At 38.1% G+C, this 289-nt stretch overlaps 1 protein-coding gene across 1 annotated transcript in view; it reads left to right on the top strand.

The window, feature by feature from the left end:
• Nucleotides 1–289, top strand: part of LOC119591781 — a 32,050-nt gene that overhangs the window by 29,521 nt on the left and 2,240 nt on the right. The gene's annotated exons all lie outside the window — the stretch shown is intronic.

Raw genomic sequence — 289 nt, 5'->3', positions numbered from 1 at the left:
TATGCCATATGTTTTCATACAATCACAAAAAAGCTACATATGACTTTGAAATGGTACACCACAAAAATACCAGCATTACATGTATACATCTATGTACATGTACACACTTTTAAGTAAGTCCAGAAAAGCAGGCCTGATCTGAGGGTATGCCTGAGTAGTAATGTCAGAAACAGGTAAACTGCTAACTTGACAACTAATCTGCAAATTGAATCAGTTGTTTAGCCAATAGCTTGACTGCCTCTGATATCACCCAGCCTATCAGGTCCAAATGTCTGGACATACCTTTACC

Source organism: Penaeus monodon, chromosome 29 (genome assembly GCF_015228065.2).
Source record: "Penaeus monodon isolate SGIC_2016 chromosome 29, NSTDA_Pmon_1, whole genome shotgun sequence".
Lineage (NCBI taxonomy): Eukaryota > Metazoa > Arthropoda > Malacostraca > Decapoda > Penaeidae > Penaeus > Penaeus monodon.
This window is presented reverse-complemented; position numbering and strand designations above follow the sequence as displayed.